Below are 18,700 nucleotides of genomic sequence, written 5' to 3'. Positions count from 1 at the left end.
GGCCCTTTCCCATGGGATGCCTCAGGCAGTGTGCACAGATGCCGTAAGATCTGTTGCCATCCCCATGTGATGATGGGCAGTAGGATGCAGTGCCTTACCCCTTGTCTCATGGCTGTCCCAGGAGCCCCATCACCAGCCTGACGAGACATACCCCCTCTTGAGGCTCCATGCTTTTCTACACCTTGGGGGGAACAATAGGATCTCTCTTCTTTCTAGAGAAGTTTGACAATAGTTCACAGAGAAACTGTCCATGTGGCAAACTCCACCAGGTGAACCCACCAGATGGCCTCTTAACATGAGGGTAAAGCATGACTGTTTCCAGCAGTACAGCAGGGCAATAGTTTGGCTTGATCTGGGAACTTTGTAAACAGTCATGGTTAGAAAACTGAACTCAAAATCCAATCGTGATAGGTCATACATTTAATCCCACCACTCAGGAGACAGAGGCAAGTAGAGAGCTCTGTGAGTTGAGGCTAACCTGTTCTACATAGTGAGTCTCCAGCCAGTCAGAGCTACATGGAGACTGTCTGAAAAACAGAGAAGAAGAAGGGAAGGGGGAGGAGAATCCAAGTGTCTGGTGTTTCTAAATTATTCTTGGACACATGGTAAACCAACCATTTTGCATTTTGCCGTATGAAATTGTTATAATTCTATTTTAAATGTTCACACTCTCCTCCAACTTTCTGAATAAGAAAAGAAGACTTTTGCTTTCCTTATTGAACATATACATACAAGATAAGCTAATTAGTAGTTGACAAGCTATTCAAATATTTATTGCCATGAAAATAAAATTCACAGTAATATGATTTTTCTAAGCTATGATTTTTTTTAGCTTCATATATATTCTGATTGTGAGACAAGGTCTCTCTGTAGCTCTGGCTGTTCTGGAACTCACTACGTAGACCTGACTGGCTTTGAACTTACAGAGATCTGCCTGGCTCTGCCTCCCAAGTGCTGAGATGAAAGGCATGTGCCACTACCCACCTGATTTTTATTTAGTTTCTTGTACTTGGACTGAATCTTTCAATTGCTTGGAACATGGTTTTAGGATTCAATTTGACATGCATAAACAACCAGCTCCTACCCATGACAGTCAAACACTTACTCTGGAAATTAAAAAAATAAAAAAGAAAGTAAACTTTTGAAACATTAATGTTGAACTAAGCAGGAGGGGGTGTAAATAGTTATATTGTTTAAGTATTTGTTCCTGCTTTACTCAGGGAAGTTTTAATCAGTCTTTTTAGCTAAGTTCCTGAGTATTACAGATTATCTTCACTCATATTTCCTGTACCTATGAGATTAGTCAGATATAGATGCTTAATCTTCAATCACTTCATAAACATGCAGAACATGGCATTTAAATGTTTTAATATTAATACTCCATTGACATGAGACACTGTTGCTCCTGACAGCACCGTGCACTTTCCCGAAAATATGTTGGACACTGTTGTTGCTCCTGCTGGAGTTCAATCTCTCCTTAGCTAATGGCCTGTTGGGCAAAGTATTGCCCCCACCTTGACCACTGATTTGGACATGCAGTCCTATGTGCTTGCAGGAGACAAATATAGAAGACTGCTTGACCTTGCCAAGTCAGGGTAAGACAGCCTTTCTACCTCCCTGCTGTTGTTGTGGTCTGTCAAGTTCTCTTGGCCTTAGCCAAATCTGGGTGTACCAACATTGCTGTGAGACCTAGGGTGACTATTCAGGTGGCTTGCTGTTTCTGTCCTTGCTGCACCTTTTGGAAGTTGTCCATCCGCATTTCCTGTCTACTCTAGTATCATTAATTTCCTTCTCAGGTCTTGATGAGGTTGAAGATTAAACTATCACAACTATTATTCTCTCTTCCTAGTTAGATATATTAGGTACTAGACTTACGTTTTCCAGCTTAGGACAACTCTATTGTAAACTCCATTATGCCCTCACCCTAGGACTAGATATGTAAGTCATTTTGTTCTCGATTTTCCTTTTCTTAGAGCACACTTGTTATTCACTGTTTTGTATATAGTTTTGTATTAAGCCTAAATCTTTTCTTTAGACTAAAAGGGGAATTGTAGTGAGATAGTCCTTCTATGGCACTGACCATGCCCATTGGGGGTGGAGCCATGGGCGGAGTGACCTGTGGAAGGAGGTCGGAGGGAGAGCCAGGAAAAGCTCTCTTACTGGCGTGACTCGGACAGGAGAGGATCGGGTTGAATTTCCTGGTGTTCATCTGTCTAGGTTGTAAGTTATTTCTCCCTGAATAAACATCTATTCAGCCTATTTGTTTATCCTGATCCTTATTTAACAGCGTTAAGGGGGTGTTCATTTGCTCTTACTTATTTTAAAACAGAATTACAGGGCTGGAGAAATGACTCAGCATTTAAGAACACAGGATGCTCTTCCAGAGGACCCAGGTCAGAGTTCAAGCGCCCACACAGCAGCTCACAACCATGTATATCTCCAGTTCCAGGAGACATGACTCCCTCTACTGGCCTCCATAGGTACTGCATGCATATGGAGCACATAACACAAAAGCAAAGCATCCTTACACATAAAATAAAAGTTTTTAAAATATAAACATAATTATAGACATAGTTTAAATAGTTAAGGCATAAACAAACATGTTGCTGCCCTCTAGATGTATATGATTTCATTCCTCTGTAGCCGTATATTGCATTTCCATTCCCAATGCAGAAAAATGGGGTTTATTTTTGGACAAGTGATTAGGAAGCATTTGGGGTTTTTTTGTTTATTTGTTTGTTTTTGTTTTTCTCTGTCTAACATCATATAATGGCTGGGTATCTGTACATCTGATATTCTTTCTCAATCCAACCGAATTAAGAATATGTGCATGTGCCTTTAAATTTCTCAAAATTGGTTGGAAACGTGAGCCTAGAACATGCCTAGAACTCACAGGCTCTGGACTGAATTCTAAAACCCCCGGGCTTTTATGTTCACTATCTCATTCTTGACAGTTGTTTGGTGAGGCAAGGATGTTCTAAGGATGCAGGAAAAGAGGGGCTGTGGGGCCACAGAAGCCAGCACCCTTTCTTTTCTAAAGCATCAGATAGTGAGTCTGCAGTCTGTGTGGACTGTGGCAACTGCTCAGCAACTTACTTCACTGGAAAGACTGCCATAGACAATATGCATGTGAATGTGCACACTGGTGTTCCAATAAAACTTTATTTGTGGACACTGAAATTTGACGCCATGAATTGAAAATGAGACTTCATTCTTGGTTATTTCTTTTTATTTTTAACCATTGAGGGATGTAAAAGTCACACTCAGTTTATGACAGGATTGACCTACTCTGAACTGTCAACCCTTTGTCACAAGCACAGCGTCCTGAATTAGGAAGGGTAGTTAAAGGGCTCTGACTTAATTGGCTCTGCTTTTGTGGATGGAATCTGATGCCACCAGAAGTTGGGTCACTTTGCTGTGGTCTCATGGGGCAAGCACCCTGATAGTTCAGTGCACTTCACACCAGAGAGCTCTGCTTAAAATAAAAGCAAATGAGATGCCAATTAAAGAGATAACTGTAAAAGCTGCTCAGCAGTCCACCCAGCATGAGAACAGCCCGTGCTGCTGCTTAGCCGGCTGCCACTTCTGCAGACTGCTCTTGGCTCACTTTCAGAACACTTGAGAAATGGTAACTGGTTACACAGAACTTGTTCCAAGCAACAGCCAGGGTGACTTTTGCTCTGTTACTTCCTGGTACTGCTGCAGTTTAACTCCTTCTATCTGAGCCATGAAATCCACAAAGGGAAATAGATCTTTACCTAGAATACTTCATCCCCCCCGTGTGTGTGTGTGTGTGTGTGTGTGTGTGTGTGTGTGTGTGTATGTGACAAGAAAGTACTTTATTAAGTATCTTGGCCTTCTCCAGAATTTTGTAACTAAATTAAGTTTCTTTCCCAGACTCATTCAAGTGAGTTTTATTTCTCTCCATAGAAAGCTCATTTCTTCATCTTCAAGTTGGCATATGCTTTTTATAACCAGTTTGACCCATCCAAAAATAGACCACAGCCATCAGGTTCAGCTTCTCCGGCAACCTCAGCAAACAGCACCATTACCACAGGAAGACCGGCACTCTCTTCCTTCAGTGTGCTTGAAATGTGTCTTCCTGGACACTTTCTAGTTTGCTTTCCGTTCCTTGAGTTGGGACAAAGCATCAAACGACGGGAGTGGCAGAGCAGCTGACCCAGAAGTCACCACTGAGAGAGGAAGTGCAGTCGCAGCCTGTCCCCACAAGGGACGTGCTGTGTCAGAGTGTCTGAGTGTGTATGTGTGTGTGTGTGTGCGTGTGCATGTGTGTGTGCGCACGCGCATGCATGCATGCATGTTTGTCTATCTATCCATTACCAACACACCTGTGGACATGTAGAGAAAAGTGAGGGGAAGTCAAACTCTTATAAAAAGGAGAACAGAACCAGCCAGGCAGATGAGACTGCAAAGCTTGCTGAGCCCATCGTTCCATCTTACCCCGTGGGCAGAGGATAACATGTTCTACACTCTGTCTTCTTCTCTATACGGCTTCCTCCATCAGCAATCACCAGTTCCTTTCAGGGGCTGTCTCTGTCACTGTGGTCTGCCTGTCCTAAGTCATCAGTCGGGGTGGGGGTGGGGGGAGGCACAGTCTCAGTCTCCATGCCCTGTCCTATCCCAGTCCCCTCCTTTGGGTTCCTGCTGTCCAATCTCCACAGCTCCAGAGCAGAACATGCCACCTGGCTAGGAGTTGCACTAGGTTGGTGAGCACCTTCTGGCCTCCCCTCCTAACCTGGAGCCTGTGGCCCAGGGAGGACGTGTCCCTGTGTTGGGGATAGCTTAATAAAAAATTCAAAAGACTAGTAAAAATGAAGCAGTTTTAATACACCATTCTGCAAATAGGGACATCACAATGGAGACAGGAACATGTTGATTAGCACAAGACTGTGTTTTGTTTTGTTTTTTTTAAAGTCTCCCCATCCTCAGCCCATTTCTCTCTTTCAAGTCCGGGGCTTACCCCCCCTGGCCTGCCCTCATCCCAAATACCCCATCTCATCGGTGTATGATATACAACCTTATGTAATGAATAATTTGGGACTTGAGAGTGCCCACACCTCTGACCATGGGCTTGATCACTAGAGGACTACCTGTAACTTTCCAACTCTCAGAATTCTACCATAAGCAAACACCAGACACCAGCTAGAGGAGAGAGGAACCTAGCATCTCCTGCTCACCTGTCACTCAATTAAACTCTAGGCAAGCACACCTCATATTGAAAATGAACCATAATATCTATGTCTTATACCTGGTCTATCACCAGATCCCAGACCCCGGAAAAATGCCGGGCACACAGCAGTAGAAACTGTCAAGAGAGTGAGCCTGGCTCCAGAAAGTAAGCCTGGCTTCACACTCCTTAATGAAGATCTGGTATTAGTCCCTGGAAGGCTTGCTGCCATGTGGGATGTTGAACTTTACAAATTTTATTTTTTATCTCCAGGTAGGCAAAAGCATCAAGAACTGTGGCATCTGTGTGGGAGAAAGAAAAAGAAAAGTAGTGATGGTGCACATCTTTAATCCCAGCACTTGGGAGGTAGAGGGTAGCAAATCTCTGAGTTCAAGACCATCCTGGTCTACAGATGAAGTTCCAGGACAACCAAGGCTACACAGAGAAACCCTGTCTTGGAAAAAAATCAAGAAGAAAAAGGAGGAGGAAAAGAAGAAGGAGGAGGAGAAGGAGGAGAAGAAGGAGAACGAGGAGGAGGAGAAGGAGGAGGAGAAGAAGAAGGAGAAAGGAGCCCAAAGCCCAAACTTCCTGGGGAAGGGAGCAGGGCAACAGGCACTGGACTTGTTTACCTATGCATTTGTGCTCAGAAGCACACAGCTGGCCAGAGTATGTGGTTTTCCTAAGACCGCTCTGAGATGGGTCAGGAGGGAATGCTGCAATGACTTCTGGACTTACCAGCATCATTTCTGAGAGGACTTTCAAAAGTAGCCAGGAAACTGAAATAAGGAACAAACTGCAAAAGCCAAAAACTGGCCCACAAGATACTCTGTCCCCTCCAGGTGCTTTACCCCTGAAATGGGCTACATTGCCACGTTCCCCAACCTATTCTCCTAAATACTTTCAACGTTTATTGAGCATATACTATGTGATAGACAAAGGACAATCATACATTCAAATGGCTCAGTCTGGTTGCAATACGTGGGTAAAAATGGTAAAAAATTGCTTTGTAAGGTTGGGAAATCACTATAGTATAGGGTTTTAATTAGACCTTGAAAACTGAATAGGAGCAGTGAACACAGCAAGCCTTTCCCTGTCACACAGCCAGCTCTCAAATAACCACACAGAGACTTACTATTAATTATGAAAGCTCAACTGATAGCTTAGGCTTGTTTCTAAATAGCTCTTATAACTTAAATTAACCCATTTCTATTGATTACGTCTCCTACATGTCATGCCTCCTTCCTGTCTCCTCACAACTCCACCTTTCTTTTTCCCAGCATCCTCTGTACCTGAAAATCCCACCTAGTTATTGGCCATTTAGCTCTTCATTAAACCAGTCAGAATGACACATCTTTACAGTATACAAAAAGATTATTCCACAACAAGTGAGGAGCGGTGGAAGGAAGAAACCGGGAGGAGGCTGTCTTAGGGTTCTGTTGCTGTATAGGGACACCATGAACATGGCAACTCTTATACAGGCAAAGATTTCATTGTGGTGGCTTACAGTTCAGAAGTTTAGTTCATTATCGTCAAGGCAGGAAGCAAGGCAGCATACAGGCAGACGTGGTACTAGAGAAGGAGCTGAGAGTCCTTATATCTTGACTTATAGGAAACAGGAAGTGGTCTGTCTCACTGTGCATGGCTTGGGCATACATGAGACCTCAAAGCCCACCTCCATAGTGACACACTTCCTCCAACAAGACCACACCTACTCCAACAAAGCCACACCTCCTAATAGTGCCACTTGCTTTGGGGACCATCTTCTTTCAAACCACCACAGGGACTTTATGGACCTTCCAGACTGGACCCGCGTGGGGATCACAACACTGTGACTTTCACAGCCTTACCCACATTTGCTTACACGGAACTGGCTGGTGGAGCAGATGGGGAGGGGCAGGTCTTGCTGGGGTGAGGCCTCACTCACAGTGTCCTGGAAAGAGAACCCAAGCTAGAAGCACAAGGGTACCACAACTGCTCACAGAAGAAAAGGCCATTCATGGCTGACAGGTGCATGACATTTACAACCCCGGAGGTTTGTTCACAGCGGGGAACCAACACATTCCCACTTGTCCATCAAAAGAAAATTAACAGAACAAAGAAATTCCACAAGTCTTATCAAGTGCATACAGACCTTGGTTATTAGGATAATAAAGATTTATTCTTTGCATTTAGCCCTGAGCTGAAAAGGAATGAATTCCATATCACTGTGACATGATCAGTAGGTCTTACTGTTTTGAGAAACTGCTCTACCATGCACCATGTAGGTGTTGAATGAAAAAAAAAAAAAAATGTAGAATTCGGTTATGGGGCTTTCGTCCAAAAGCCAAGCCCTGGTGAAGGACCTTGGTCAGACCACAATGTAACTGCACTCAGTAACACATTATAATGACTATAAATTATTAATATGATTAAATTGTCAGACTAAACTAAATGCTCACTAGAGTCTTTTAAAATCAAAACAATCTCTTGGGCAGGAAAGATGGTTTAGCAATAAAGAGCACTTACCCTGCAGGTCTAATAACTGGAGTTTGGGTCCTGACATCTATATAACAAGCCAGACATGGTTCCTAGCACACCACTGACCCAGCACTGAGGGAAGGCAGGAGGATTATTGCATCTTGAAGGCTGGCAGCCTAGCCAAAAGCTGCAAGTTCCAGATTCAGCGAGAGCCTCTGCCTCAAAGGAAGGAGGCAGGGAGTATCAGAAGGGCTCCCGTGCCCTCCTCGGGTTTCCACACCTATATACACAACATACCCCATGCATTCACCAAATACAAATACTGGCAAACACAATGAACTTGAGTCATACAAGAATAAATAGGTTAAATATTGCAAAAATATGGTAGGAATAACTTGGCTCTGAGTTTGTGTGTACTTCATTTGGTAACTAGTCTTCTGACTTTTTGATTAGTGTACTAGATGTCAAGATATTAGTGAATAAAAATACACACAAGACCTACCGTATGGTCAGGAACCCTTTCTAGATTTATCATTTCACTGGTCAATTTTTGAGGAGAAAATATTGGTAGCAGAAACATCAGTCCCAAAGGGTGGGGGAGGGGAATCTGAGCAATTGAGACCTCTGCAACAAAGCTCCTGCTCTTGAGGCTCAGAGAACATTATGGAAGAGGGGCAGAAAGATTGTAGGAGCCAGAGGACCAGGACTGCTATGAGACAGTATCTTCTGGACATGGCAGGGATGGTGATCCCATGAACTCTCAACAATATGGCTGACTGTACAGGATCATGCTAGTTGACACACCAACATGGGCAGGAATATTTCAGAAGGCCCTATCTCTAGATGAAAAGCTACAAGCAGTGAATGGCTTCCAAGGGAGAAGACTCCATTTCTCTGTGGAAAAGTCCCAATAGGTTTCCGTTCTGAGTGGGAAGTCCTAAGCACACATACATATGGAACACTAACTGGACTCAGTACTTAAGAGAGTAGGTGCTTAGTTATGTATAACAATAATAATTATAGAAGAGGTCATTAATGCAAGAGTACTTGTTATGCAAACACGAGGACCTTGATATCTAGCACACACACTTTTAAAAAGTCAGGTGATCCCAGCACTTGTGAGGCAAGGACAAGCAGGTATCTGTGAGTTCAAGACCAACCTGGTTAGTCTACATAGTGAGTTCCAGGACAGCTGGGGCTATGTAGAGAGACCTTGCCTTAATAAAAAAAACAAGTCAGGTGTGGCCACGTGTGACCTATAACCCCAGTCCTGAGAGGAAGAGACAGGATCACTGGGCCTTGATGGGCCCCTGCTTAGTTGAAAACCATAACCATCCTAGGTTCAATGAGAGACCCTCCCTACAGGGAATAATGTAAAGAATGGTAGAGAAGGGCACCCAATGTCACTGTATGGCCACTACATGTCCATGATTACATGCCTGTCTGCATACATGTATATAGCACATACATGCACATAAGACATGTGAGCACAAATGCATATGCCTCACATGCGCACACATAAAATTTCTATCACTGCACCTTATGATTTCTACATCCAATTCCCCTCAGAAAACTATGGCCCCACCTCTTCACAAATACCTTGCTGTCATGGAGTACTGGGGATAATGGCATTTAGTTAGTCCATAGTTAGAAATGAAATCTTAAAGGAGCAACTAGTGTGTACATTTTTATAACCTCTGACATGTATTGACAAATGGCTTTTTATTGGAAACCATGACTTTCATGCTCCCACTGGAAACTTAGGAGGTCATCTGAGCAATTCTCCCAGAGTTAATGCTATCCTTTCTTAATCTTCCCTATGCTGTCTAGGCACAGATGCTCATATCAAAGTGGAATAGCATTGCAATGATTCTGCATTTCTTTGTGAGTCTATGTGAGTTGAAACATTTTTTAGCCATTTATCATGCTTTTGTGACTATTCTGTTCATGTCCTTTGTTCAGATTGCTGGTGTTTCAGCTGTTGCTTTGTTGGTTCAGTTAGTACTGAGGCAAAGTCTCCCCAACCCGTCCTGGAACTCACAATCCTCCTGCCTCAGCTTCCTGAGCAGTAGGGTTACAAACATGCACCCCCACACCTTGTTCATTTTTTCTGTGATAAGTGGTCATTTTATCCATCGTTTCCTTCACGTTACAGGTGTTTGCTGGTCACCATGATGCTGCATGTCTGCATGGCTCCAGGGAGCCTGACATGACTAGGGAGGTGAAAGAAAATCCAGACGTGGGAACAAACAGAAAAACTGGGATCTGGTGGGTTTGGCTATCTGGTGGGGGGGGGTGTGCAGCACCCCAGAAGCACACTGTGTTTATTATATACAGTTGAGTAGGAAGGTTATTGCATACAGATAAACAAGGAGGTGGGGTTATTATATACATCTGAACAAGTAGACAGGGTTAGCTGACCTCAGTAGAAGCATTCTCTATAGGAGGGAAGTCTGCAGGTCACATATGTATGTGAGGGTATGGGGAAGCCATGGTGGATATTTTTTATATGAACAGTCAGCATTCACACTTGGACCATAGGAGTGCTTTGCTATCCCTCTGAGCCTCACAGATGGCTGGGGCGGGGAGGGGGCGGCAGGGTTGCTGATTTCCCATGGGGCTGAGACTTTGGTACTGATATGGCCATGCCTATGTCAAACTACACATTCCTTAGCACTTCACTTGTCCAGGGCTTCCTCCAACCCCTTTGCCATGGTGTATTAGATGCTGTAATCAAAGTCCTGGGAGAGTCAAGAAATGACCCTTGTTGCCATGGAGTTCCTATTCCAGTAGTGTTTCAGGGGTCTGATGTTGTTACAGTATCAGGAGAGTGTGTGTGATTTTCGATAGCGCTGCTCACATGAGCGCCCCATGCAGGGAGCTCTGAGCTTAGGGCTCAGCTGTATCTCAGTCATAGCAGTGGGTCAGCCCATGCTCACCCCCAACACACACACACACACACACACACACACACACACACACACATACACACTCACCACACATCATTCTTTTCATTAACTTTCTTTAACCAGGAACCAGTTTAGCCCTGCTATCCTGTCCTGGTTGGGTTTTATGTCAACTTGACACACACTGGAGTCATCTGACAAGAAGGAACCACAATTGAGGAAAAGCCTCCATAAGACTAGCCCATGGGCAAGAGGCAAGTGTGTTAAAACCAGGCTGAGCAAGCCAGTTTCTTCCATGGTGTCAGCTTCAGTTCCTGCCTTGAGTTCCTGCCCTGGCTTCCCTCAATGGACTGTAACTCAGGATACATAGGCCAAATAAACACCTTTCTTCCCAAGTTGCTTTTGGGCAGGGTTTTATCACAGAAATAGAAATATAAGACACACCCTCTTCACAAGCCCTGCACAGATCAGTCCCCAACCTTCCGCTACACTTCTCAGAGATTTCGCCTGAAGCTCCCACATGCCCTCCTCAACTGAAGCCAACCCCTAACAAGATCAGTTCTCAGAAGTCTAGCTAAGCCTTGGAATTAGAGCAGAGAAGAATTCATTCTTTAATATTTGGCCATAAACAAAAAAGCAAACCAGAAACTGGCTGTCTTCCAAGATAGCCGAGAAGCAGGTCCTAACCAAAATAGGCCCCCAAGCCCAGCCACATCCAAGCTCCCCAAAGAATCCAAAACCTTCTTGTGCAGCAGGGTGCTCAAGCTCTGAGCTCCTTGGCAAAGAGCTCCTTGGACACGAGACAGAATACACTTCTTGTTCCAGAATCCCTGAACTGACCTCAGACACACCAGCCTGGCTTTGTGCACGTGTGTGTGTGTGTGTGTGTCATAGGTGTGAACATGTGTGTGCTTGTGTGCATGCAGTCTGACACACTTCTGTTCTGTCTCCACCCATGCTTTTGTGACATTAGCTATCTGTATCTTTTACAGGGCACAGGGCATCCCATCTCATCCCCACTGCCCGTGCCCATCATCCCTCTGACGCCTCCTCCTCCAGCTCCATCTTTCTCATCACCTCCTTTCAGGTGCACCCCGCCCCTCCTTGTTCTCTCTGCTGTGACTCTGTTCTCGGGATGCAGACCCCTTGCCCACCCTCCCTCAGCCTCCCTCCCACCATCCAGCAGGAATTATGGGTATATTTGGCCATTTCTTTCAACAGAAGTGCTTCCTGTAACCCATTCATTCCTGACCCTCTCCAATGTGATCCATGTAAATGACACCAATGAGTCTCACATCACTCCCTGCTTGGCAACAGGGAAACCTCACCCAAGGCTAGCCCAGCCCCATTCTATCTAATTACTTCCTTTCCAAAGACCATCTCTACACAGGGGCATCTAAAAGCTCTCAAGCTTTTGATCACTCCTGTCCCTTAAGTTACTCAGCCATTTTACCTGTCAGTTAGCCCTTTAATCCACTGCTGGCTGTACCACTCACTCCAAGCCAATGCCATATCTGACCTTTGAAGAAGCCTGAATCCAGAGAACAAATTCGAACAAGTTGTCCTCTGACCTCTACATTTGTCCAGTGGCATACCACCTGTACACACGTACACACACACACACACACACACACACACACACACACACACACACACACAATCTTTTAAAGAATTCCTGAAAGAACCCATCTTCATTGCAAGTACTGAGTACCTCCCTGGAGAGAATTAATGGCCTTGCTAAAGAATATTAAAGACTTCCCCCAGGAATATTGGGTCCATCACTGGAGAACATTAGGTCTCTTACTGGGAAGTATCCCAAGACTGTGCTGTGATGGAGAACTCCTTGACACCATGGCAACCCCAGGCACCATGGTAACCTCAATCCCTATACAGGGCCTATGACAGGGGAGAGGCCTTGACAAGGAGCAGGCTGTCAAGGGAGAGGAATGAGCTGCCATACCCATGAGGTGAGAGAGCAGGGCCAGAGAGTAAGGAGCTCCTGGGGAGGCCTCCAATTCCCATGATGTCAGCCTCACCTTCCTTCTGTGTTTCCTGAGAGTCCCCCGACACCATCAACAGGTCCCACTTCTACTCCTGCTAAGGAGGTTTTTGTTTCTTGCCACCAACCCATTCTTGACTGAGCTACCTTTCAACACAGCTGCCACATTGTCCCCACCGCCCACTTTCCATTCTTTTCTCCTGCCGGAATCTGTTTGCCCATGACTATTGATACAGTCACATAGCACACAGAGCCTTGTTCTTTCCTTGAACAAATGCTGCTTGGCATCGTCCCAAAGACAACAAGCGGCAACTCATGACTTAATCACACAACAGGTGAGCCGCGCCGTGCCAACACTTACACCAACTTGTCTCAGACCCACTGGAATTCTTTGCCTGCTAGAGTTCCCCAGCAACAATCCTGACCGAATGGATGAATTTGTGGGATAGCCAGAAGTGTGTAGCACCTGTGGCCCCCAGCAGCAGGAGGCATTCCAGCTGTGAGGCCGTAGCCCTGTGTAGGAGGAAGCATGGGCAGAATGTATTCCAAGGAGCACTCCTCATCACGAACCACTTAGACCTTGTACAGTGAGATTAATGGTTCCCATGGCAACCAGTAAACCCAAGAGCCCTCAGAAGACTGGAACATTCTTAAAACTCCTCCGGACAAAGGTTATCCACCATTGGAAACAAGCTTCCTTCTGCCACAGCCAGCCCTCCTCCCTTTCACTTTGGTCTTTCACATTTTAGTATGACTTTGTCTAGAACAAACCATCTGTGGTTCTAAACTACACTGCTGTACTGGAAGATGGGATGTTTCAACCACTAACTATTCTAGAATTGTCTGTGAAGTACTGCTGTTTGGAACTATGGGCAATTATTTCATTCCTTACTGTTCCCTTTCTCTTTCTCTTTCCCTCCACTGGGCTCTCATTTCCCCTCTCCCTCCCTCCCCCTCCCTCACTCAATACTCATTTCCAGTCCTAACCTCCTCACCTTCAGATGAAGTACACGGTGTCACCTAGTTCTTGAGTCCTTTTGGGAAGACTTCCAAACAGGACCAGCACACTGTGTTGAGTACCCAGTTCTAACAAATGCCAGGAACTTTTCCCCTTGGACAAGGCCCATGGTTGTGACAGGCTTTGCAATGCCCTGTCTGTCCTTCCTTGAAGTTTGCTCTTCCGGGGGGCCACTATTGGCAATGGAGACTGGCATTGCACATTAGAAAGACCAAAAGCGTGTTCTTTTTGTTCACTTCATTTTTTTTTAATGTTAAACTTTCACTTTTAACTGATTTGTCAAAACATAAAAACTGTCCATACTTATAAAGTGCCATATGATGCTGGATACATATGCATATTTTGTAATGTTTAAGTTGGGATAGGCATATCTAGCTCCTCAAACATCATGCTCTCCCTCCCTCTCTCCCTCTCTCCCTCTCTCCTACTCTCCCTTCCTTCATTGCCCCCCCTTCTGTGATGTTGAAAATCAAACTCACATCCTGCACTTGCTAAGCCAGCCCCTTGGACCATTTCTTTATGGAGAAACCATTCCAGATGCTTTCTCTTTTCCTCTTGAGAGACTTTATACAATGCACCACTGTTATCTACAGCACCTTACCCCCTCGCTACCGTCCAGCTGTGGCTCAGGACCCATTGCTACCTACGAATCACTCTTAATGTTGGTTGGTTCATCCTAAGAAAAGCACTCCTCACACTATTAACCTGATCACTCAAGCATTGTTGTTTTATTGTTTGGGTGTAATTTTGCTTTGTTTTGTTTTCCTTTTTTGCTTTTTGATTTCTTGTTGCCATTGTAGTTTGAGATGGGCAGTCTCACAATGCAGCTCTGGTAGGCCTAGAATTTACTATGTAGACCCGGCTGACTTTGAACTGGCTGTCTCTCTGCCTCCTGAGTGCTAGGATTAAAGCCAAGTATTATCATGCCCAGCCGAGCTGACATGTTTTAACAGAATATTTGTATTTATTCTTAGACAATCTCATATATTATATAGTATATCTGATCATATCTACCTGTCACCCTCTCTTATCATCACCCACTCCTTTTAACCCCTTCTTCACTACAGTTCTTCTATTCCATGTCTTTTTTTTTTTTTTTAATAACCCTTGAGTTTAATTAGGGTTTCTTTAATGAGCATGGGTGTGAGGTTATTATGAGAAAGATGACCGCCCCTTCTCCAGCAGCCATTAACTGCCAATAAATAAACTTCCCAGGGGTGTGTCCTTATAAGTATGTACAGATGCCATTGGAGGCTAGAAGTACCAGATCCCCTAGAGATGGAATTACAGTATTTGTGAGCTGCCCAACATTGGTGCAGCTGAACTCCAGTCCTCTGTAAGAGCAGCAAGCAGTCTGAATTGCTGAGCTCTCCAGGAATTGTCCTTGTATAAAGAACCCAACCCCATAAAAACTGCATTAATCCACTCATGATGGTGGTATCCCCATGACCTTCTATTAGGCCTTATAGCACATCGTGATTTAACTGGAAATGAGTTTCCATCTAGCACTTGAACTCTGGGGATGCATTCAAATCAAGACATTTGTCATACCTGATTTTCAAAGAATCACATCCAGGGACTGGTACCAGAGGAAGAGAGGAAGTCACAGGCGCACTTGGCTTTGGGGACCCCTTACCTAGGTGCTGCCTTGCCTTTCTTGCCATTGGCAGCCTTGAGCTATACAACAGTTTTTTTTTGTTTTTTGTTTTTTGTTTTTTTGTTTTTTTTTTTTTTTTTGATGTAGAAATAAATGAACTGCATTGTTCCTCTTGTATGCTTCACAGATTTTCTTCTGTAATTTTAGGGTTATCTCTGCCAGTTCTGACTACAGACTTCTGCTACTAAATAATCAAGTGTCTCTATTATGAAAACATCTACAAAAAAAAATCTTAAAAAACTATGAGTATGTTAGTTTTCCGTTACTAAACAAATGTTGAAAGTAAACAGCCAGAAGGAAACAAGAGCTTTATTTTGATAAATCTTAGAAGTTTGGGCCACGATTGATTGGCTGCCTTGCTCTAGCCATGAGGTGAGGCATGATGGAAACATGGTACAGCAAAGCTAACTTGCCTCATGGTCATGAAGTAAACAGAGAGAAAGGAGGGCCAGGGACACACTACCCTCTTCAGGGACATACTCCAAAGACTCCAAGGCCCATCTCTTAAGGTTTCTACACCTTCCTGCAGTGCCACTCTAGGAACTAAGGACAGACACAACTTATAGCAATGGTGTGTGCGTTCCTACTCTTTAAACGATCCCAACAATTATTTTTATTTTTTTAATTTAGCTTTTACTATCCCAAGGCTTCTTTGGAATGTGCCTGTCATCTTACTATTAACCCAGCGAACAATGAAATTTCTTAGCCGGGATGGTTTTCTGATTCAGCAAGCTGCAGATGCGCTGTATACCCAAGGCCTGGGTCAAAAGTCAGGATACACTTTACACCCTGTCAGGGCTCCACTGCCTCGTGCAAACAGTCCCTGCAGGGGGGGTGCCTTCTGTTCTTGTTCTCTGTGTATAATGTTGCCACCTGCCCTTCCTCCTCAGCGCAAAACACCTTGACCTACCCACTTAGAGGGAGGACCTTTGGCAAATAGTTGACAGTGATCTCAAGCTATACCTGATTCTTGAGCACAAATCAATAAATCAATAAATAAATGACAAATTCAAGGCCTAGAGAAATGACTCGGCAGTGAAGAGCACTTGCTGCTCTTGCAGAGGACCCTTGTTCTATTCCTAGCACCCATATTAAGTGACTGACAATTACCTGTAAGTCTAGTTATAGGAGATCCAATGTCCTCTTCTGGCCTCTGTGGCCACTGCCCACATGTGGTGCACATATAGACACGCAGATGCACATGTATGTGCATGCATAAATATTTTTAAACGTTTTACTTAAAAAAGAAAAATATCTAATCGTTAACAAGGAAAGAATATCCAACTGTATTGTTAACTAAAACAAGACTTTTACAAAAGGTACCCCTGGATTGGATTCAGGAAGAAAGTTGGGATGGCAAAAAATGGATTAAGAGGGAAGTACAAGGAAGATATTGTGACAATCCAGAGTGAGAGTGGCCTGGACCAGTGCCCTGAAGGTGGAAACACATATCAGACAAATTATAATTAGTTAGATTACAAACCATTGAGATTTTTCACACAGATTAGCTGGAAACCCTATTTGAATTACATTATACTTCTCTTTCACATGCTTTGGACTAGGAGTTACCAATCATAACAAGAGTGAGATTGTATCATGATAAACTAGGTTGTAAATAACCTCGACCCTTTTTGCAATAGCTAGTGTATTTGTGTCTCCCTCTTCTGCCCAACACAGGTCAGTTTATCACATTTATTCAGGAACCCAGACTGATAGAGCTGATCTCAAGGAACAATTCTACAAGCATGATGGTAGAGGGAAGGAGAGGTACTTGATATAACACTGAAGTGTCTTGTCAGTCAGCTTGGCTAGCATGAGTCTGTTATGAGCTGTTTCCCACCAGCCTGGTCCCACAGCCCTGCAAGCCCCAAATAACACACAAAGATGCTGTATTAGATATAATGCTATTGGCCTGTTACTAGCGATTCTTATTGGCTAGCTCTGTCTTAAATATTAACCCATTTCTATTCATCTAAGTTTTATCTTACCGGAGAGAGGGTCCAGACCTCTGCTCTCTCAAATCTCTACATGTTGAATCTCCTCCTACCTCTCCCTCTCTCCTCCTTGTTGCCTAGTCCCGCCTATCTTGCTTTCCTATTGGCCAACAGTGCTTTATTCATTAACCAATACGAGAAACATATTTACAGAATGACATCTCCCATCATGAGTCAAGGCCCCAGATAACATTTACCTGATGAAATCCAATATCAGAACCTAAGAACTCAGGGTTCCATTATGGAAATGCACCCAGGAAGGCTCAGGAGTTCAAAGTCATCCTTGGCTGCATAGTGAGTTTGAGACCAGCCTGGAATACATGAGATCTTTCCTCAAAAAAAAACAAAAAAGGAGTCAGGGAGATGGTTCAACATATGGTGGTTTGAATGAGAATTGTTCCCATAGGTTCATATGTTTGAATGCTTAGTCACCAAGGAGTGGCATTGTTTTAAAAGGAGTAGGAGGTGTGACCTTATTGGAGGAAGTGTGTCATTGGGGGTCAGCTTTGAAGTTTCCAAATCTCATACCAGACCCCTCTCCTCTCTCCCTTCCTCCCCCTCCCCAATCAGGATGTATCTCATAGCTATGGCTCCAGCACCATGCATGCTGACATGTTCACACCATGTTCCCTGCCATGATGATAATGAACTAAACTTCTGAATCTGTAAGCAAGCCCTGATTAATGTTTTCTTTTATGTGAGTTGCATTGGTCGTGGTGTCTCTTCACAGTAGTAGACCAGTGAATAAGACAGCAGGTAAAAGCACTTACCTGCAAGCCAAAACAGCCTTTCTAGCCCCAGAAACCATGTTGGAAAGAGAGAAGTGATTCCCCAGAGTTGTCCTCTGCCCCCAAGATACACGTCACAGTATGTACATGCCTTCATGTGCACACATACAAACAATGATGATTCTAATAATAGCAATAATAATAAATAATAACAACAAATTTTAAAACAAAGGGAGGAGGGACACTAGGAGGGAAGTTAGGAAGGAAAATGAAACATATAGGCCTCATTCTCTTGGCCTGATCATCCTCCTGTAACATGCACACCTTATCTACCATATTACTATTGTCAAACAAAGACCATAGAGACAGTACAGGGAGTCAACAAGACATTTTATTAGCAAAAAATATTTTTTTGCTTTTTTTTTTTTTTTAAGGTGGCACATATAATCATCCTCACTACTCAACATTTCTGGTTAAATGACTGTATTTAAAAAACATTTTCCTATAACTTTGTTGAAAACATATTAGCATTGGAGCATACTGTTTGTCTGGGTGTGGAGGGACACACCTATAATCCCAGCACTTGGAAGGTGCAGACAAGAGATTGGGACTTCAAGTTATCCTCTACTACACACTATCTGAGGCCAACCTGCACTGCAGGAGAACTTCTCTCTATAAACAAAATAAGAAAGCAAACAAAAGTAAGATACCTTCCCTGAGTACCTTATACTAGGGCAGTTAAGCTGTGTTTGA

Source organism: Phodopus roborovskii, unplaced genomic scaffold (assembly GCF_943737965.1).
Source record: "Phodopus roborovskii unplaced genomic scaffold, PHOROB, whole genome shotgun sequence".
NCBI classification, from domain to species: Eukaryota; Metazoa; Chordata; class Mammalia; order Rodentia; family Cricetidae; genus Phodopus; species Phodopus roborovskii.
This window is presented reverse-complemented; position numbering follows the sequence as displayed.